Source organism: Desmodus rotundus, chromosome 8, assembly GCF_022682495.2.
Source record: "Desmodus rotundus isolate HL8 chromosome 8, HLdesRot8A.1, whole genome shotgun sequence".
Classification (NCBI taxonomy): Eukaryota; Metazoa; Chordata; class Mammalia; order Chiroptera; family Phyllostomidae; genus Desmodus; species Desmodus rotundus.
Genome location: NC_071394.1, coordinates 7,100,462 through 7,122,195, shown reverse-complemented (window position 1 = coordinate 7,122,195; position 21,734 = coordinate 7,100,462). Strand labels below are relative to the sequence as shown.

General features: G+C 48.2%; 1 protein-coding gene across 6 annotated transcripts in view; it reads right to left on the bottom strand.

Annotated features, from left to right (window-relative positions):
- Window positions 1-21,734, bottom strand: part of CYRIB (CYFIP related Rac1 interactor B) — a 131,738-nt gene that overhangs the window by 87,532 nt on the left and 22,472 nt on the right. For all 6 annotated transcript variants that reach the window (XM_053929602.2, XM_053929604.2, XM_053929603.2 and 3 more), the window contains exon 2: window positions 8,188-8,240. The gene's annotated coding sequence lies outside the window, so the exon portion shown is untranslated. The remainder of the gene's footprint in view (window positions 1-8,187; window positions 8,241-21,734) is intronic.

Genomic DNA, 21,734 nt, shown 5'->3' with positions numbered 1-21,734 from the left:
CTTTTGAAGCATGCTCTTTCTAAGTGGTGTCTCCTAGTGCTGAATAGCAGCCATCTCCCTGCTACAAAGGCAGTCAACCTGAGAACAAAGCCAACAGACAGAGAAGCACAGAGCTCAGAGAATCGCAAAGAAATGAAACTGGAGCCCTGATCAAAGTGTGCCTGAAATCCACACTACCGCTCAACTTTCTGGTTACATGAACCACTCAACTTGAGCTGGGTTTTCTGTCCCTTGCAACTCACATCCTCTTGTGTGGCTGAATGAAACACTGAGCAAAGGATTGTACAGAAACATTATTGCTCTTGCACCCATTTAACTCAGACTTCAAGTTGCCTAGGAGCAGGAGCCATCATCAATCTTGGTCACCCAGTTTCCCAGGGACTAAAAAAGTTTCTGGACACAGGCCCTCAGTACTTTTTAAATACGTGAATGGTACGAAACTGACCAAATCACCTGGCATTTCAGAACCTTTTAAAGACCCACACCCCAAAAGTGCCTGGATCAGAGCAGCATGAATTAGAAGCACATAGGATCTGGAGCCATCAGACAGGTCTGAATTCAAATCAGCTCCACCTGAGCCTCAGCTTCCTCCCCTGCAATAGGAGAATAATAATGCCTAGCTCCCTGGGCAAGGGAGCCATGCAAAAGCACGTGGGGTAGGCTGCATTCAAGAAAGTAGTTTCCTCCCTTCTGTTTGGCTAACCCTGCTTTGCACCATGAATTTTGAGCTGGGGTTCAGAAAATAGGGCCGTCATATATACAAAGTGGTGGGCCACACCTCACATCGCCCAGCAGAGAAAGCCCTGGGAAGGTGCGGACAGGGAACACAACCCTGCGCCTCCCATCCCTCGACACACACCCTTTCTCCTTAGGAGAGAGGTCTTGGGCAGAGGGCCTATATAAGACTCGGCCGTCCAGCTCTCTGACTATAATGCTTTCTCTTTGCTTCACTGGCTGCTTCCTGAAAGAGATGTGGGACCTCTTTCTGCACAATCGGCAGTCTCACAAATCTGTACATCTCTAGAGGCTTTGGGCTTAACCGTGTGTGAGTGATGTGGAACTCAGCTAGACTGTCAGCTCCGTGTCTCACTGACCGGTGCACGCCCAGCACCCAGAAAGCACCCAGTGAAATATCCCCTGTGTATATGGATGAAGATAAGTGAGCGAATAAGCAAAGAGTGATGAAATCAAGATTCACGCACTGGAATGATATTAAGGCCTTATTAACAATAAAAAAATTTGTCATTTAAAAAATAATAAATTTGTTATTGAAAAGAAATCTGTTAGTACACAGACTGGTCATGCAGCAGGCAAATCAAAGACCCAGAAATGAGAGAGGGTTTCCGAGGTTAATTAGATGTGGACTGAATTCTTGCCCTGGAAGCCAGTGTCCAGGCCTGGGACCTCAGGCAACTTCTTAAAATCTCTGAGCCACAGTTTCTTTCCCTGACAAGCACACTCATTGAAATTAAATAATATTTTTTAAAATGCACCTATAAATAGGGAGAAAAGATTAAAAGGATATACCAAAATATTAATATCAATGAATCCTAAGTGGTAAGGTTATGGGAGGACTTTTATTTTTCTTTCCTTTGTGCATTTTTGAATTTTCTAGAACGACCATATATCGGTTGCCTAATAAAGTGAAAATATAAGTGGGGTGATATCAAGCACCTATGATATAATGTGGGGACCCAGCAAATGTCCCATCTCTGCGAATGCCTGTTAGACACTAGGAAACAGCTCTCCTACGTGGCTTATGTGTCTCCTGTGTCTCTTATTTCTTGTTAAATATTTCAGCCAAGTTAATGCCATCCATCTATGACTTGATTTCAAGGCTCTCTTTTATCCCTGCTCTCTGCAAAGGTTCCATCTGCTAAAAGCCCACTCAGGGTATTGTATAACCAGCTCGCAGAAACAGCAGCCCGCTCCCACTTGCTCATTCATCTGTTAATTCATTCACAGAGTAAATGCTGATTAAAAACCCACTATAATGGACATCCTGGCTTTTGCCTGCCTCCCCTTACCAACATACACTCTCTGTCTCTCTCTCTCTCTCTCTGTATCTCTCTCTCTCTCAGGGTTCCCATACAGTCTTGGGAATGGCTTTCCCTCAGCCTCAATCCTTGGGCTCTGGGAGGTGCAGACCCTACCCCAGCTTCTTCAGGGGGCGGCCATTTGATCCACGATGGCCAATCAGAGCATTGCATTTGCCTGGCCATAGGGATTGGTTCAGAGATGAGCATGTTACCAAGAGAAGGCCAATCAGAGGGGCATTCGGACTCAATTCAAGACTGGTTGAATTGTTGGAAAAGTGGCCTTTTTTTCCCTTCTACTAGAACTGCTGACAGCCGTCTTGCCACCACAATCCAAAAGGAAATGGTAGGCAAGTGCTGAGAGATGGAGAAAAACTATGTAAGCTTTAGCAACACCATTTAAGCCTTACGTTCCACCCCTGGAGTTTTCAGTTACATAAACCAGCAAGTCCCCTTTCTGCAGAAGCCAGTTTCGGTTGGGATTCTGTTCAAGGTCAAAAGGATCCTGAGTAATGAAATTTGAAGTTCTGTGACATATGCGGCATGCGGGCCAGGCACAGATGAAGCAAGATGATCCAGGCTATCTTTCCAGGCACTCAGTCTGATGTGGAGATAACTACAAACAACTACGATTATTTAAAGCCAATAAGATAATTGCCTTAATTAAATTCTACACAGCGTAATAGGAGCACAGGGAGGGGGAGTCAGGAAAGGGCTCACATAAGAAATAGCATTTAAACCAACTCTGCATTGGCATTGGCAAGGAAGATAAAATTACTGTTTGGGGGAGTCCAGATAACACTGCTGATACACATCCATCTCTCGTAAACAAAAACCGCTACGTCCCACATTGCACTCGGAGCAATGGCAACTGAAGTGCTTAAGGACACTCGCTGAATAAACCCACAAAACAGCATCCAAGAGAGACAGCAAACGGCCATGGTCAGCAGTCCTTCCTCACTTGCAAGAATTGCACCCAAATGTTATGGATGATGTCATACTCTTAAATCATCCTCAGGTCAGTTTTGGTGATTTTGATTTTATAAACTTAACTTTTCACTCCTGTTTTCTTGCCCATTTGGATTACGGTTGGTCAGATCATAACAACATCTTTTCAAGATCAATAACCTATGTACGGAATTTATCACCAAATGATAAAAAGGGAGAGAGAAGAGAGAAAGCCCCTGGTCCAGTAAGACATTCCGTGATGGGTTAGCAATGTGGCGGATTGGCAGAGGACGACAATTCTGACACGAGAAGCACCCCTGGGAACACCGATTTGGCTAAGAAAGTCCCTGGAGGTCGGTCTTTTCAAGTGACCAGAGCTGGTGTCTCCTAGTCCTTCCATGGTTCATACTCAACAGGGCAGCTGTGCAGATAGAATAAGTCAGAAAAGGAGGGCACCACAGGACCGAGTCTCCTTGTCTTCACTGTTGCTGAACACATCAGCAATTGATGTGGTCCAACAACACAGCTCCAACTTCCCAGAGCAAACAATCGTACAGCTGGAAAAATTAATGCCAAAAGAACCTGGGGTCTCAAGACAGGCGCCAGGAGTGAGTGCCAGGGAGAAGAAAGGCTTGCGACGCCTTCCCCATAACTGGAATTCCTGAAAAGCAGCCTTAAATTCACTTTTAAGATTGCTGTTGAATCCCACTCTCTCTCCTTACATGCCACATGACGTCACACGGAGACTTCACCTCCCCACTTCCCGACAGCGGGACTATCATTTCTCATACCCTGACTGGGCAACCACAGTGGTCCAGGCAGAGCCAGGTGATGGAGAGACCTACAGCGGACGGGTGTGTGAGGACGAGGCCAGACCACACCGGAAGTGCCTGGTGCTTGCCGTTTGCTAGGTATCTGCTGGGGGTCAGCAACGCCATGGAAACCTGCCATTCTTCTAGGAAAATAAGAGGGGCTTTCATGTGGACAGCTCCCGAAGTGAAATTTTTGTGAACTAGCTTGCTTTTAACAGCAAAAATATATGTGCTCATGTTTAAAAATTCAAATGAGTATAACAGGATATAGAGTAAGGTATCTTCCATCTTAGACCCACAATCCTTTTGTCCCCAAAGAGGTAAACAGTATCCCCACAACCACCTTCCTCGTGGTGTCTTTCCAGGGAGAGTCCGTGTGCAACCAAGCACGTGTCTGTGTGTGGAGAGGTGTAATAAGCATTTACACCTCCCTCTATTTTTTCATGTGCAGGAGGATACCGCATACAACTTAAAAACGTAACCTGGAGAACATCCCTCTACATGACCTGTTTCAAACAGTGGCCCATATACTCCAAGAATACACTATGTTGCAGTCAACCAACGCCAGCTGACACACATTCAACTGCTTCCAGGGTCCGGCCATCACAAACACAGCTGCCGTGAACAGACATCTGCACAGACATGTGACTACAGCGCAGGTGGGACTTATCAGATCAAGTCCTTAAAGTGGAACTGCAGGGTCAAAGGGTACATGCACTTGCAAGGTCGAGGTGCCAAACTGCCCTCCAAAGACGTCGTACTCGTGTTCGCTGTCACCCGTAATGTAGTAAGTTTTCCAGGTTCTCCACCCACATTCACAAAAATATTTTTTTTAATACGAGGGAAGACAGGTGGGCAGAGCTCCTCTCTTGTCCCACTGTCTCTCCCTGCCCCTGTGATACCACACAAGACATCACCACTTCCTGAAAATCCCAAATTAGGCTGCACAATGCAGAGATCAGGGCTTAAGAGAGAATGAACATCAGAGCCTCTGGGTGCGGGAGCTGGCTCATACAGCTCACGCCAGCTGCCTCTACACCTCTCTTCCCAATTCTATGTTCAGTGACTTCATGTTCGTAGCTTCAAACTGGTCGTAGTGCAGGTATTTACACCTTAGGAATCAGCAAATGATAAAAGAGGTCAGAGAGAACTTTGTCAAACACATCAGAACATCAATGCATTCTACGGCAGAAAGTGAGGTTCTGCCACCATCCTTTGGAAATTGCCACCCTCAATTGGTCACAAATTCTTGGAACCCAGGACTAGAGAAGATCTGAAGGGACATCTAATCATTGTCTTCAAACACTGCCTCTCCCCTAGTCCCTCTGTTTAGACCTAAGCAGTACCCTCTCATTATCTCCTCTATGCCTCTTTCTCATTCTTTCATATTCGTATCTCATTATCACTTAATCTCGATGACTTTCCACAGTGTAGTAATTATCACAGACTCTAGGCTACACTAGACAGCCTGGGGTCCAATCCCTACCCCATCACATGCCAGCTGTGTGGCCTTGGCAAGTGGCTAAACTTACTATGCATTAGTCTCATCGACTATAAAATAAGGACGATAATGGTAATGCCTTCCTTGTGAGTTTGTTCTGAGGGTTAAATGCGAGTACACAGAACAGTATCTGGCACATACTAAAGGCTCAACAAATGTAACTCTTACTGTTGCCTTCCAGTTCACTAATTCTCTTTTCAGTTACATCTCACCTGTCAGTTAGCCCTTTTGTTGGATAATTTCAATGACTATTTTTCATAACAATTTGGCTGCTTTTCAAATCAACCTATTCCTTTTTCCTCTTTCTTACATTTTTGATATCATCTTCAGTCTTTAATCATTTTAAATACACTATTTTATAGTCTTTTATGGTGCTATTATTTTCAACTCAAAGCAATTTTATTTCCTGCATAGTTCACATTATTTCATTGTGAACTCATCTTCAGAGGAGGCAGTTCTCTCTGCAGGAGTCCTGTTAGGCTTGGGTTGGTGAAACATCCCTGTGGGGTGATTTTGTGTTTGTGCTGGGGATGCCCCGGGTACTGGCCCAGTTTTACGTTAATTTCTCAGCTGGGAGGGTCTTACCTCTCATCAACAATAACCATATAGATTCCACAACCACATATAGTTCAACCCCAGGTTTTTAATCTCTTGCTGGTGATGTTTTCCCAGTCAAGGCGAGCTTCCTCTCTGTTCCTCCAGACAGTGGAATTTTTCTGACCCCTTTTCATGGAGAAGTATGATGTTTAAGGCTCCTGGGTACTCAGTTCCACCTTGGGCCCGGTGTTCATGTCTAGACTCGCTGTGGAATTAAAATCTCAACACCCCAGGCTCTATGGCTTATACGTAACCATTGGGCGCAGACTTCTCATTTCACTTTTGACACTCATGGACGCCCCTTCCATACACTGTACCCTGGGGAGTGCCCTGAGCAGCTCCCCAGGATACAATTCTTAGAGTTCAGTCAACTCTGCATCCAGAGTGGGAAGGACTCACCCAGATCAGCACATCCTATCGTGGTGCTACCATGTCCCAAGTCACGAAATCTCAAGTCCCCCCTTACCCCATCAAGTTATGTCCACATTACAACTGCATCTCACTCCAGGGTTAGCGTCCAAAGTCAGCATGCAATATGAAAAATGAAAGGACTCAAAACTCTCCTTGAGAATCCCACAATCAGGTCTCACCATGGAGCCGGACAAACCATCTCCCATGAAGCCCAACACAGCCCATTCTTCTCTAGCATCAGATTTGGTTTCTGGGGTTGAGCACCACAGGAAATTGCTGGCTCAGACTCTGGGGCTATGTTGTATGGTAACTAAAATCGACGAATATGAGAAACACGCTTGGTGGCACGACATGCTCACAGCGCACAGAGCCATGGGAACAAAGCCCGGCAGAAGGAACAGCAGGTCTGTGTCTCTTGCACACTCACTCCGAGAGAGACGCCAGTTGGGTGGAATGACAGGATCACCCACACTGCTGAAAGTGTTATTTTTATCCCTACTGTGTTTTGTTTTTGTTGAGCAAGTATATTTGGGCCTGGATAAGTGACAAGCAGGAATCCCTGATAGGACAGAGACAGGATTCCCGTAAGTTGGAACAGCAGCGAGTCTAACTCAAAGGGGCCTGAGGGGACTTGCTGGAGTGATGGGAAAATTGCATCCCCTTCTCTGGGTGGTGGCGAGATGGGCGTCACAGGTTACAAAATTCACCAAGCTGTATGATTAATATGATTTGTGCATATTACAGTGTGTTATACCTCAATTAAAATAGAAGTTGAAAGCGTGCCTGAGAGGCTGCTACATGACATTCATCAGTTGATCTCCATTCTGTGGCTAAACCTGCCCAGACGCTACTCAGTCCCATGGAGGGTCCTGAGGAGGCCAAGAAGTCTAGGAAAAGAAGAGTCAGGAAAGGGAAGTGCCCCGTTGTGCCTAGAGGGCACCCAGGCTCGCAGAGTTGGTTTGCCAGGGTCAGCCTTACAAGAGTGATGGGTTTCCAGCAGTCAAGATCACTGGCTCTCCAGCCATACTGCTCGGTGAATACTGACTCTGTCTGTCAGGACTGTTTGTGTTCCTGCAAAATCCATATGTTGACACTTAACCCCCAATGTGATGGGATTAGGAGGTGGGAACTTGGGAGGTGAATAGGTCATGAGGGTGGAGCCCTTATGAATGGGATTACTGCCCTTATCAAAGAGACCCCAGAGAGCTACCCTAGAGAGCTACCCCTGAGAGCTACCCCAGGCCCTCTGCCCTGTGAAGTTCTAGCAAAAAGATGGCCACCCATGAATGAGGAAGTGGGCCTTCACCAGACACCAAATCTGCCAGCACCTCGATTCTTGGACTCGTCGGCCTCTAGAACTAGGAGAATTAAATTTCTGTTGTTTCCATGGCCCCCCAGTCCATGGTCTTCTGTTATAGCAGCCGGAATGGACTAAGACACCCACTCACTCATGGAGTGAACTTGGGCAAGTTACTTCTCTTTTTTAAACCTCAACTTTCTAGGGCTGTTATGAAGTTTAAACAAGATAATTCAGATGAGACTCTTAACACAAGGTCTGCTATTCAACAGTGTTCAATAAATGTTAGCTATAATTATGACGGATGGTAGGAGGCTAGGATGCCTTCTTCCCTCCAAAGTTATATAGTTCCTACTAAAATTAATAATTAATAATTTTAGGTTCTTAATAAACATTCGTGGAGGGAATGAAAGATGCATGTGGATTCAGATTTCAACATGGGCAGAAGGTTCTCGTTTCAACGAGCTGAAATCTATGCCCTGGCCTGGTATTGCCACCCACTGTAATTTTTCTTCAGAGTGAAGTGGTTAAAGGCACAGGGGCTGAAGTCAGAGGGCCAGGGTCAAATAAGGCTCTGCTACTTACCAACTTGGTAACCTTGAACGAATGACTCAAACTCCAGGCCTTAGTTTCTTCTCCTGCAAAACAGAGTTATAGCCAGGATTAGCAAGAAGCAACAGACCTCAGCACACAATAAGCTCCCAATAAATCCCAGGCACCATTATCTTTTCCCATGCCAAAGACACAGCCTTGAAATACCAACACCAAATTCCACCACTTCAGACCCTTGGAGTTCACGGAGCAATGTTGCTCCACAAACATTTTCCTCATTTGATGTTTAGTCTTATGTATTACAAATAAAGAAATGGAGAGTCAGAGAAGTTCAGTAATTTGCTGAAGGTTGCACAGCAACCAAAGAGCAACCAAACCAAACTGCCACGACTGAGGGGCAGTTTGGCTAGACTGCTTTGTCCGGGGAACAGAGGGCAGGGCCAGAATTCTCAGATAAAGGATTCGGGCTTCAGCAGCAAGTCTCAGTCCCAGCAAAACGCTCAGCTCAGCTAGACTTTGAACTGGTGTTAGTCATTCTACCCCCTGAGTCACTTCCTGTTTTAGGTTTCTACACTGAGGAGAAAGGAAAACAAGCATGTATATTACACCACCCCTGGCACACTCAAGTGGTACAGGGAGATGTTGATAAAAACTTATGACTCTAAGGGAGCTTTCAGAAAAACCACAATGAACATCCCGTTTGAACACACTCAACAGCTCTCAGAGTGGAGACGGGAGCAAGGTCAGAGTGTAGACACTCTTACTATTGCCACGTGGGGAAACAGAATGCCTTCAGCTGCCCTTTTTGTTGATGAAATCTTTAGCTGCCTTTGTGTGTTCTCTTTGCTTTTCAGCGGTGCGGAAACTACCGGAAGCCACTTAACCTGCCTCATTTTATTCACAAAAGGTCTGGAGCCACGTCTGTGTGACTATCCTGGGCGAACACCGTGGGCTGCTCCTTCCAGCCTCTTCTGCTGCTTTGTGCTCGGGTTTTCTTTTCCATGTCTTTGTTGCATGAATGTGGTTTAAAATTCCCTTTTAAATATCATCACAGAACTGCTCAGCGGCCAGAGAAAGAGGGGGTTTAATTCAAGAACCGTGGAAGCATCCTCACTAGCTGTGTGTGTTTCCTCAAATGTGTGCGATACGCCCCACACCCCGAGTATGCATACACACACCACACGTGTGCACATGCAGATGCCGAGAAACATGATTACAGTTCTCCTGTCTCCTCCCATAAAGGATTTTTTTTCTTTCTTTCTGATTCTTTGACCACATTTATTTACCAAATTGAAAATGGGGAGAATTTGCTCCCTTGGAAAAATGTTAGGGCCTTGGGCAAAGGTGCTGGAAATGAGAAAAAGTGCACCAGCTCTCTCTCACAAAACTCTGGGGATTTTTTGTTTGTTTGTTTTAAGAACATGAAGAGCCCTGGCTAGTGTGGCTCAATTGGTTGGAGTGTGGTCCCTTAGACCAAAGGGCCGTGGGTTCGATTCCCAGTCAAGGCACATACCCAGGTTGTAGGTTCAATCCCGGGTCAGGGTACGTACGAAAAAGCAACCAATCGATGTTCTCTCTCACACTGATGTCTCCCTCCCTCTCTCTCTCTAAAAGCAATAAAAAAAATGTCCTTGGGTAAGAGTAAGCTGGTCATTGCATCACTTAGAGGTAAACCCAGGAGATAGTGTGTAGCTCCCCTAGAAGGAAAGCGGCCACCACCAACCAGGGGCGACTTTTTTTCACTTGCACAACATGGGCAGAGAGACCCTTGACTGTGGCTCTCGAAACTGGATCTGATCTTGTCTCCTCTTTAGGCTCACATCAGGGGAGAAGGGGAGACTCAGCCCCTGCTTAGTCTCTCAGAGCTCTGTGACTTTGGGCAAGTTAACCTCTCTGAGCTCCTGCAGCCTCTGCTGACAAATGAAGATACTCATTCAAGAATGATAGTCCTGGCTGGTGTGTCTCAGTGGATTGAGTGCCAGCCTGTGAATCTAAAGGTCGCCGGTTCAATTCCCAGTCAGGGCATATGCCTGGGTTGCGGGCCAGGTCCCCAAATATCTCTCGTACATCGGTATTTCCCTCTCCTTCTCCCTCTGTTCCCTTCTCTCTAAAAATTAATAAATAAAATCTTTTTAAAAAAGAAAAAAAGAAAAGAATGATCTACAGAGCACCCATGATATGCCAAGCATGTGGCCATGGAGAGGATTCCAGGAATGAGGCCGTCCAAGCCACCCAGGAGCTCCTACAGATCAATGGGGCAATTACAGGCAGACAAGCAATTACCATGGAGGATGAAAAAGTGATACAACGGGTGAGTACAGGTGTCGGGCGGTCACAGAAAAGCGTATTTAATTACTCAGCAGGGAATGCAAAGTGATGGGTGTAAGGCTTCCCCGGGGAGGTGATATCTAAGCTGAGAACTAAAAGACAAGTTAGAAGTTGCCCAGCCCAGGAAGCAACGGATCCAAACAGAACTGCAAAGGCCCGCCAGTTAAATTGCTCGTTCACATGGTCAAGTATAAGAACTGGGAGGATGCATCTGTAGGTAGGCCTGCCAGGGTCACTCGCCTGGACTCGGTGACCTCCTGAGGTTCCTCCCTAAGAGATCATCCTGTAGTCTCGGAGCCCAGACCCTCCACTTCCCCTGACAACCCTTTCGCCAGCAGGCTGAAGTCCCTGAGTCCACTCCAGGGCGGGAGGGAAGCCCCACCCATCCCACGTGGGCCCTCCTCCTTCTTTCTTTTCCCCTGGGGAGTGACTGGGCAGTGACTCAAGGAGGGAGCTTGTATTGTTTCTAAAAACAAAATACCCAGGCTCACATACTCCATCAGCCTTCTGACGGGACTGTCCCCTTCTCTCCCCCACAGCGCCTGAGCTAGCTGGAGAAATGCTGGAATCACCTGTGTCCCTGTCTCCACCAGGACACTAAGCTACCCAAGGGCTGACACTGTGTTTTGGTCATCCCAGTGACCCCAGCACCTGGTACCATGCCTGACACACAGTAGGTCCTAAAGAGTGCTTGCAGAATTGAATTGACTTCTTCTCTCTCAAGTGAACATCCACACAGAGCCCTCCCTGTCCCCAGACAGAGGCCAGGGCAGGAGACCCAGAGACCTGCCAACTCAACAGCCTTCCCCAGCGCTCTCTAGGAGACACCACGGGCTTCGTGCCACTGAAGACGGGCGGTCCCTTCATTGTACTGTACCAGTGAAGAGCCCCAAGTCCCAGCGAATGATGTGACTGCCCAAGTCTCTCAGCAAATGCGATATAATGTATTAATTTATTTATTTACTTTTTTACCAATTAATTGATTTTAGAGAGACAGGAAGGGAGAGTTGTTCCACTCATTTACACATTCATTGGTTGATTCTCACATGTGCCCTGACTGAGGATCAAACCTGCAACCTTGGCACAACACTCTAACCAACTGAGCTACCTGGCCAGGACCAATATAATGTTTTTAAAAGGGCACATTCTTCAATGGAAGGCTATCTGGCCACCCTTACCAGAAAGGTTGCTTTTTTCTTTATTTTATTTAGTTATTTTTAGAGAGAGGGGAAGGGAGGGAGAAAGAGAGGGAGGGAAATATCGATGTGCAAGAAAAACACCGATCAGGCACGCCCCCAGCAACCAGGCATTGTGCCCTGATTGGGAATCAAACCTCGACCTTTTGGTTTACAGGACAATGCCCAACCCACTGAGCCACACCAGCCAGGGCAGAACCTTGCTTATTTTAGGGGGAAATGTTTAATGCTAGCACGTCAGATGGCCCCTCTCCTTTATCTGACCACCAATCACACCACACCTTCACAACTGCTGGGACCTCCTAGGCAGGACCAAAAGTTCCCATTGACGTAAATCTCTTTGTGAAGATGACCAGAAATTTTTTAGGGATTGGATATGTTTTTGATTATGGGCCATTTTTTAGGTTAATATTCTGTTATATGATCTAAGGCCCTAACAATTTTTCAAAGAAAAGTTGAGCTCCCCAAACCATTTAATTCCATCATGGCTTTTTTAAAAAATGTTTTGATATAAAACATTTACTATGACATCAAAGACAATTTTTAAATAAGCCTTTTCAACCTATAACCCCTGTACCCAAAGAATTCCCCATCATTCCCTGTGTCTTATTAAACTCTTTTATTCACAGATCTGTATTCCGTGCATATGTATGTATTTCATTAAAAGGAACTACCTCTAGTGTAGATAGTCTCTTTTTCTGGGGGGGAAAAAACACACACTTACATTGCAAGTCACTGACATGTTTCTGATAAATATCACAGCAAAACCAGGCGACAAATTAAGTGCACCTGGAAATTCTAGGCCTGAGACATTTAGCACATTTCCTAGCCTGCTTCATTCTATAATTCTTCTGACACTTCCCACATCTCAGTTAATAGGAAACAGACCAAGGAAAGCAGGTGTTTTACTTATTGCACCTGGCCTAGCAAAGTCCCTCCTGAAGTGTGCAATAGTTGCTTATTGCTGAGGAGTTCAGGTCAACATTTTTCTGTAAGTAAAATAACATCTCAAATAGTCTAATGCAGCGCTTCTCGCTCTGGCTTAACCAGAGTTCACAGAGGAGGAGAGAGGAAGAGTTTTAAAGGTACTGCTGCTCAGCCCCAACCCTACACAATTAAACAGACTCCCTAGGGGGGAAACCCCAGCACCAGAGTTGTTCAGCACTCCCCAGGTCCTTGTAATGCACCAACAGGGCCCAGGAGCACTGGGCTAGGATAACTCATTAGTCAAAGAAAGCCCATGGGAAATCTGATCTGGAAGTGACGAGCTCATTGTAATTAAATCAAATCGCAGATGTAAAACTACCAAACAGTGCCTGCTACCCGGAAGACACTTAATAAGTATTAATTAACCAAAAATATATAATTCAGACAATTAGCCCTCCTCTTCAATAAATTCTTCTTGCAATTTTATTGGCTTATTATTTGCTGGTTTTTCTTAGCCATGATTCATTCTATGCCTTTTTATAAAATTATAAACTTAAACCCATAATCCCATTCAATTACAAGAACTCTGTAGTATTTCTAACAATCCTTAATCCCTTTTTTAATACAATTTTCTCCCAGAACAGTGGTTAATATATAGTAAATACTCAATAAATGTTAGCTATTTATAATAATTATTCCATAGCATCATGATCTCTTGCTTATAAAGTTTTTTAAAGTGCTTTTTTCATGAAGCTGTAGTACTTGCAACTCTATGCCCAACTGAAAAATTTGCCTTTAACCTTACGAACTCTCAGATATTTTAGGGGAAAGGAAGAGACTACATGGTAGGGTGCTTAACATATTGGCAAATATTCAAAATAAACACTTTGAAGCTTTAACCAATCACCTCTCTAAACTGATAACATTATTATTGGGTAGTATTGTGTCCTTCTTTTCCAAGAGTGGAGAGAAATGGAGAGGAACTCGTTCAAGATGGTATTTCTTTTAAAAAATATATTTTATTTATTTGTTATTAGAGAGAGGGGAAGGGAAGGACAAAGGGTGGGAGAGAAACATCAATGTGTGGTTGCCTCTCACATGCCCCCCACTGGGGACCCAGCCTGCAACCCAGGCATGTGTCCTAACAGGGAATCGAACTAGTGATCCTTTGGTTTGCAGGCCAGCGCTCAATCTGCTGAGCCACACCAGCCAGGGCTAAGATGGCATTTCTGAAATAACAGAGAAGTGATTATCAAACACTTCCTCAGTGTAAGGATGTGTCGCCTTTAAAGACATGCCAGTTATTTGCTGGAATAAGTGTCATTGGTAGAGGTACAGACTAGTATTTCTGGTTATCTGGTCTACCTGCCTGACTTTCTAGGGAAGTGAATCTGAAGCATGAAAGGAAGGGAGCTCGCCTGGGGTCGCACAGTCAGATCACAGCAGAATCAGGACCAGCTACCAACCTGCCCGACTCTGAACTACCCAGGGATGATCATTTAGCTTCCCCTCACTTTCAAACTCCTTCACCTGGTTAACGGCTTCCCAGGTGTGGGCTCTCAGTTCAGGTGCGCCGCCTTCTGGGAGACTTCAGTCTAGATGAGGCCCCTGCTGGGCACATCTTACCTGGTGCTCCTTTCTCAGAGCTGCCTCCCTTTCAAACCTGAACCAGGCTAGCACTTATTAACCAGCTTCTCCGAGACCTTGGACTAACTGTGAAACTCTGGGTCTTAGACCGGAGCACATTGTGACATCTACAAGGGAAACTGGGCAGTGAGTACAGTGGCCCACTCATCCCAAGTTACAGGGAATTTCCCAGTCCCGGGCAACCCAGGACAGCTGGTCACTCGTCGTGGACACCCACAGGGACAAACAGCCTGCTCACAACTTCCCCTCTTCTGACCATCCTCAGCTGTACAGGCCTGGCCCAGAGCCCTGTCCGTGCCCTGTGCACCCTCAGCACTGTCTGATAGAACATTCTACAGGGATAAAGACGCCCTGCAGCTGCACCGTCCCCAGGGCGGCAGCGGCCACACATGGCTACTGCGCACCTCAACTCTGCCTAGTGTGACTGAGTTTATTTTACTCAACTTTAATTAATTTAAATTTAAATAGCCCCAGGTGGCTCCTGGCTACGGTACTGGACAGCTCAGTTCTGGTTTTACATGTATGGAGCTAGGCTCCATCCCTGTGGACAGAAATGAGCTCTGGAGTCAGACGGAGCTTGGTCCAAATTCTGACCCAATCATTTGCTAATGTCTCTTGCTTCTTCATCTATAATCCTTATGAATTGACTAGGAGACGGTTTGGAAAGTGGCTGGCTTATAGTAGAACTTCAGGAAACAGAATTTGTTTAGAAGAAGCAGCTAAACCAAGTTGGTATAAAAATGCTAGAAAAATCTGATTCTGAACCAGAATGAGTGCACTAGTAGGCATCATTTCTACCAGACTGCCAATTTGTCAGGTTTAAATTCTGATTCTAAACTACCCCAGCTGTCCTGCTGGGCTGGCCATGCCTTGATTTCGGTCCCAAATCTGCGACTGGCTGTCATTGAGCCCCATCAGAAGATGTCACGGAGCAGTGGGCACTGGGTAACTGGGAGGTAGTGTGCCAGGTCACGTGAGCATGGCCCTACACTGTCCCACAGGCCTGGATCCGCTCCAGTCACAGAGCAGGAGGACACAGCACCCAGAGGAAGCTCAGGGGCCCTGCTGTGCTCACCTGAGCTCCTCCCCCCACCAGCAGCATCCAGGGATGAGGCAAGGTGCACTGGGGACCTCCTGGGAGTCCACCCTACACAGCATGGGGGCAGCATGCCTCTAGAGGGGACAGCAGCTGTGCAGCCCCCTCTGGCAGATCCTCTCCGGAGCCTCTCGCAGCCCTAATGACTCCATCTCCGTGGCAGGAACTGGCAGTGGGTCCCAGGAGAAGCAGCTGCAGCTCAGGACTACCCCAGGGGCTTTGTAAAAACAGCCTTCCCCAGAACGGGGTAATCAGTGTTTGCAGAAGGCTCCCAGGCGACTGTGCTACACAGCTGGGGCCTTGGCGTGTTTCCTCTGGAGACCGGGCAAAGTGATCCCCTGGAAATGAGCAGCCAAGGCTGGGGATGGGGTGCATGTCGGGAGCACCAGCAGAGGGACGTGCTCTGAGGGCTGGAGGTAGAAATCCCCGTTAGCGGTCACTGAGCTGGAGGCAGGAACCACAGTCAGATGGCTGCAGGGCCCTGACACCACAGCTGGAACACCAGCTGCTCCCCTCCCTCCCACCCCAACAGCAGAGCACCCTGCACTTCACCAGAACCTTCCAGTCCAATGCCTCCTGTGCAGCACTGGTGGGGAAGGTCCTTCTCCCACGGAACCCCCGAGCACCCAAGGGCAAAAACGCTAATCCGTGCACCTCTGGGTCAGGGCATCCCAGGGCCAGTGCCAGCACCAAGGAAGCCCACAATAAATGCTATTATTGTGGCTGTTACCCTCGTTTCACTGAACAGGAAGCCAGCTCTGAGGGATGGTATGACTCAGCCATGGCCCCGTGATGCTGCCAGGACAGGAACTCCGGGCTCTGGGGTTCGTTCTCTTCCCCATGCCCATCGTCTCCCCGCCTCGCCCCCACACACCCCTTTCCCTCTCCCTCTCACAGCCAACAGGAAGGCTCTGCAGGTCAGGGTAAAATCTCACTTAATAGTCTAAGGGTGCCCTGACTGGTGTGGCTTGGTGGGTTGGGCATCCTCCCAAAAAGCGAAAGGTTGCAGGTTCGATCCCCAGTCAGGGCACTTAGGAGACAACCGATTGATGTTTCTCTCCCTCTTTCTCCCTCCCTTCCCCTCTCTCTAAAAATATATAAAATGAAATCTTTAAAAGATAGCCTAAAGGCTCTCATTTATACACCCCGCCCATCCTCAGGAAGAGTCTGGGGGTCTTCTAAGAACACCTTTGGAGCCTCTACTCATGGGTGGTTTTTGTACACTTTGGAGTCTGACACACACAGGTTGCCACTTAACAGCTGGGTGATTTGGGACACATTTCAATACCTGTCTGGGCTCAGTTTTCTTGGCTGTGAAATGGGGATGATCATATTTACAACTACAGATGGTGAGAATTACGGAGCAGGGCCAGCAGGCGGTGGGTATTATTCAGGTGGTAGGCACCACCCTCATCACCTACTCCACACCCCAGATTCTGGCCCACAAAAACCTCCAAAGTGTGCATGCTCTTGCCTTATTCACCCCCACCTGCCCCCACAGGCTCCCCTGGGCCTGCTGGCATACCCTGGAGGACCAGGTGACTTGTAATGTGTCATCCCCACCCATCCCAGGGTCCCCCAGAAATAATAAACAAGAAGCGACTTCTCCTATTCTGCAGCCCAGGCTTAATTGAAATCAAATATTTGCGCACTCCCCAAGGCCTATAAATCTGAACTGCTCTCAGGGAAAAGAAAAAAAAAAAAACCACTTAGGTGCAAAGACAGTGAGTGTGGGCGGAGGTGACCCAGTCAAGCCTGGGAGGGACAACCCAGAACAACCGCACAGCTGACAGCATGGGGTTTCCAGAACATTCTCCCCTGCGTCTCTGTGAAAGCCCCACTGAGCATCACTCCAGGGTGTGAGAGAGGAGGGAGGTGGGAGGGGTAGAAGGGCAGCCCCACCCTGAAAGCCTCCAGCCCGGCAGGAAGTGTCTGGCTGCCCCCACGAGCTGGCTGGGGCAGGTGGTGGTAAGATACCGAAACACAGCCTGGTCAGGACGTAGCTGCCATGCTGCACTTTCTCCCCCAGCGCTCCCAGACCTCCCCCAGGATCCTGCAAGGACAGAGTTCACCTCCAGCACTGTGGAGGCCTCCCGAAAGCGCTCTGATGGGTACCCAGCGTTAAACCTTCTGGCCATCACCCCTGGGCACGAAAGGGGCCTGAAAAATGTAAAGGAAATTCTGAGGGATTCTGAGGGCAGGGACATAAATGTTTGAGGAAGGAGAGAGAAGGAGGGGAGGAGACAGTCTGACACCATCCTCAGTGAGTTAATGAAAAGCTGCCAGTTGCTACCGGGTCCCTCTTCCTGCCCTGGCTGCCATGGCCTCTGACTTGCTGGCTCTGATGGCATCAGGGAGCTGGGTCCAGGCCCCAAGTTCACGCACACAGAGCACCTGCCTCTCACTGTGGTGCCCCAGACTCCAGTCCCTCACCCTCGGCTCCGCACCGCCACTGGTTACCTTTGCTGATGCACAAATCCTTCTGAGGCCCCGCCTCCAGACTATGACGCAAGTTCCTTTAACACACCTTACACAGCCACCTTCGCCTGGCCCCGAGGACCTGTGTTCTCCTCCACACTGACACACTCCGCCCCACAGTAATGGCTGGAGTTTTTCCAATCCCAGGTGACACCATAAATGTGACAACAAAGGGACCCTTCCTGTTCTGTCACCCACACCTGTCCACTGAGTTCAAAACCCCCACTGTTCATAGGGGTGACATAACCCTTGAAAGAATCTCACAAAGCCTCTTCCCCGAGATGATTTATGAAGGACCTTCCAGAAGCTTCCTAACACCCACCCAAGACAAGAGGAGGCTCTGAGATAAGCCTTTGTTGTGTAAATTAAAGCTTTTTTTTCCTGTTTTAATTGGCAAGTGGCCACCTGCATAAATTTCATCCAAAACCACAGAAAAAAGTCTACAGATAAAACTTCTCTTCACACTGAAGATAAACTGACAGCAGCTACAATGGCAATGTGCAGAAGAGGGTTCATTTCAAGGTAAGAGTTTAGAGGTCTGGTCAATCTTTCCACTTTACAGAAGTGGAAACTGAGATTCCGAGAAGTGAAATGACACCCCAGGGCCACACGGTCAAGAGGCAGAGGACCCAGGACACATACCTGATCCTCTGCTTTCTTCCCCCTGACATTTAGAAATACCCGCACCTGCATTTTAATGTAATTGATTACAACCCTACTCAACCCACTGAAACATGTCTGCCACAGGGCAGCTCCGCAGGTACTTTCTGCATTTTGTACTGCACCGCACGGGGCGTCTGCAGATGGGGCCTCTGCTTCCTGGCAGAGTGAAGGGCGCTTCCAGGCCTTAGCCCTGGTGTGGTTTCTCACCCTCTCCACTGCCCGTAAACACGGCCAACGCCGGTGCCTCTGACAGGGGCAGCTGCTGGTTGCACAACGAGAGGCTGTCCCTGCTTCCTGACATGGACCTCCGCGGTGGCAGCGGTGGTTCTTGGGAAAAACGTCTGTCCTCTCCTGGACCCTGCACGGTGCCGTGAGAACATTCACGTGTCACTCGGGGTGCTGGTGATTTTTCCACCTCTCATTCATTTCTGAAGGAAAAGCATCTTGCAAGGAGAGGATGACTTCAGGAACAGCCTGGAGTTTGGATTTCTGGCTGCAGCTCTTACTGTGAGGCCTTGGACACATCGCTTGGCCTCTCTGAGCCTCAATTTCCTCATCTTCAAAAGTGGGGGTCACACCACCTACAGAGCAGGGGTTCAATAGCGCGAGCTCACCGTCAGGGCTCAGCCACCCTGCTGACTCAGGTCATTGCCTAGGGGTCCCTTCCTGCCACCCACCAACTGCTCAACTCACAGCCACACTCCTCAGGGACCAGGCTCAGCCCGGCCAACACTGTCCCATCCACACCTCCCTGGTGCAGAACCAGGTCCCAGGTGGCTGCCCGCCTTTCCTGGGGACTACACCCTGATCGATTGGTGTGTTCTGGACACCCCATGGTCAAGGTTCTCCTCAAAGGCCAAAAACCTCTGACAGTCGCTACAAAACTACTCACGGCTTTCCTCATGGGATCAGACGGAATTGAAAGTAATTCACTGATGTCCCTATGGCCCTGTCCCACATGTTGTGACAAATAGACTATGTAATGCTCGCAAGATTCCTTCACCGTAAGATCTCCGTCCCAAATCGAGCTTGTGCTCCACCGACTGCTATCCCTGAGGAATAGCGAGCGGCCTGCTGCCCACTGAGCCCGATCAGAATGACCAGCTTTCCATGTGGGTGCCATCCCCGTCCGCCATGCCCCCCACAGCAGGGTCAGAGGGCCTCCCCGAGTCCCTCCAGGCCAACGTCTACTACAGACTGAACCTTGGTGCCTGCTCCCAGGCCCTGCCCCCGTACAGTGGGAGCCTAGGCTGGCTCAGACCAAGGGTCTGGGGAGCGGAACTCACAAGCAGAAGCTAGAAGCCAGGAGGCCAGGCGGTGGGCCAGTGTGGTGACAGGCAGAACTGCTTGGGGGAAAGAGGAAGGGCATGGGCAGGAAGCCTGATATTCTGCCTCACTGTTTACCCTAAAAGGACCAACATCAGGTCTCGCCCCATGCAAACTCCAAATTTTGGCAAGTGCCCAGAACAAAGCTGGTGGTAAGAGGATGCAGGATGCATGGAGGCTGGTGGATCTGGAACCCTAACTGACTATTTATTTATTGGGTTGTGGAGCTGATATGGGGGGAAGAGAGGGGGTGGGAGGCAGGAGAAGCTGCTGTAACCACTTAGTTCTTCAAAGCCCAGAAAAGAGAGCAGCTTTTCTTCTCTTCCTCACCTCCTGCCACAGCCAATTCCAAGTCATGGAAACATCACCTTGAAGATGTTCTCCGGGTACGCACATGTGGACACATGTGTGCCCAGCATGTGTGTGCATCCACATACGTGTGTGCACGCTCAGCCCCTTTTGCTGCCTGCCCCCCTGAGAGAATTAAGAGCCGGTGAAGAGGGAGCCCTCACGAACTGCTGGAGAGAATGAAAAAGAGGGCCGCCCTTTGGAAAACCGTCTGGCAGTTTCTCAAACAGTTAAATACAAAACTCCACACAACCCAGCAAATTCCACTGCTCGGTGTAGACCCAGGGGAAATGAAAACCTACGGTCACACAGACTTGCACAGGACGGCTCACAGCAGCACTATTCACACTGGCCCCACACTGGCAACACCCAAACGTCCGTCCTCTGCGGAGGGGAGGAACGGTGTGCCCAGCCGTGCAATGGAGGCCTATTCCAGATTAGAAAGGAACGAAGCACGGACGCCCTTGACAATGTGGATGAACCTCAAAACTCTTATGCTCAGCAACGAAAGCCAGACACGAGACACCACACATTATAGGATCCCACTTGTATGAAATGCCCCAAAGGCAAGTTTATAGACAAATTTAAAGAGACAAAAAGTCGATTAGTGGTTACCGAGGGCTGAGGACAGAGACTACCCATAAATGGACATGAAGGATCTTACTGGGGTGATGACGATATTCTGAAACCGCATTAGGGGGACAGCTGCCCCATGTGGTGGAGGGACTAAAAGTCACTGAATTATACACTGGACATGGGTGGGTGGCAGGATACAAATAACACACCGTGCACTGGTTTCCTCTGGCTCCCGAAACAATGTACCACCAATGTCGCAGCTTAAACAACACGAATTATTATCTCACAATTCTGGAGGTCAGAAAATCCAGAATGGGTGTCACCGGACTGAAACGAGACTGTCAGCAGGCTCACGCTCTCTGCAGAGGCTCCAGGGCTGCCAAATTCCGCAGCTGATGGGGCCCTTCCCCCACCTCCCAAGGCAGCAGTGTGGCCTCTCCACATCCCTGATTCTGACCCTCCATTTCCATCAGCACACCTCCATCCCTGGCTGCGACCCTCCCCGTTCCCTTTTACAAAGAGCCCTGTGATTACACCAGGCCCACCTGGATCCTCCAGGAACCTATTTCCAGCTAGAGATCCTTAGCTCAGCCACATCTGCAAAGCCCCTTCTGCCATGGAAAGTAATGTATTCAGAGGTTCCAAGGATTAGGGCAAGGACGTTTTTGGCAGGCTATTCTTCTGTCTACCAGATACCTCATTCAAGCTGTTAAAAAAAAAAGAGAGAGAGAGAGAGAAATCACGCCCTAACTGGTGTGGCTCAGTGGGTTGGGCATCGTCCCTCAAACCTAAATCCCACTGGTTCCATTCCTGGTCAGGGCACATACCTGGGTTGTGGGCATGCAAAAGGCAACCAATTGATGTTTCCCTCACACATTGATGTTTCTCTCCCTCTCTTTCTACCTCCCTTCCCCTTTCTCTAAAAATAAACAAAATCTTTTAAAATTAAAAAGAAATCACCAGTGTAGGGTATGGCCCCCACATCGGGCCTGACC